This window comes from Bison bison, unplaced genomic scaffold, assembly GCF_000754665.1.
Source record: "Bison bison bison isolate TAMUID 2011002044 unplaced genomic scaffold, Bison_UMD1.0 scf7180017864342, whole genome shotgun sequence".
NCBI lineage: Eukaryota > Metazoa > Chordata > Mammalia > Artiodactyla > Bovidae > Bison > Bison bison.
This window is the reverse complement of record NW_011494914.1, coordinates 85,772-86,393: the sequence shown is the minus strand read 5'-3', so window position 1 is coordinate 86,393 and position 622 is coordinate 85,772.

Sequence of the window (622 nt, the reverse complement as noted above, 5' to 3'; positions counted from 1 at the left end):
AGACGTGGGTTCAATCCCTGGGCTGGGAAGATCCCCTGGAGTAGGAAATGGCAACCCACTCCAGTATTCTTGCCTGGGACACCCCATGGACAGAGGAGTCTGGCGGGCTACAGTCCATGATCACAAAGAGTTGGACAGGACTGAGCGCACATGCACCCTGTTTAAGGTCCCTGGTAGCAGAGGATGGGACCCAGAAATATGTGGGGTGAAGGCAAGAGCCAGTGGTCATTCAAAAGGGAGATGCCTGGGGTCCAGCCTGCCAGTTTGGAGGGTCAGCTTCGAGGAACTCTGGAGGATGAGCAGACTGAATCAGAGCCCAGGAGACCTGGGTGTGTGAGCAGGGTCTTCTCAAGCCTCTTTTCTCATTAAAATTGATGGTATTAGTCATAATGGCTGCGATCCAAAAGTCTACAAACAGTAAATGCTGAAGAGGGTGTGGAGAAAAGGGAACCCTCTTACACTGTTGGTGGGAATGCAAACTAGCACACCCACTATGGAGAACAGTGTGGAGAGTCCTTAAAAAACTGGAAATAGAACTGCCATACGACCCAGCAATCCCACTGCTGGGCATACACCTCAAGGAAACCAGAATTGAAAGAGACACATGTACCCCAATGTTCAT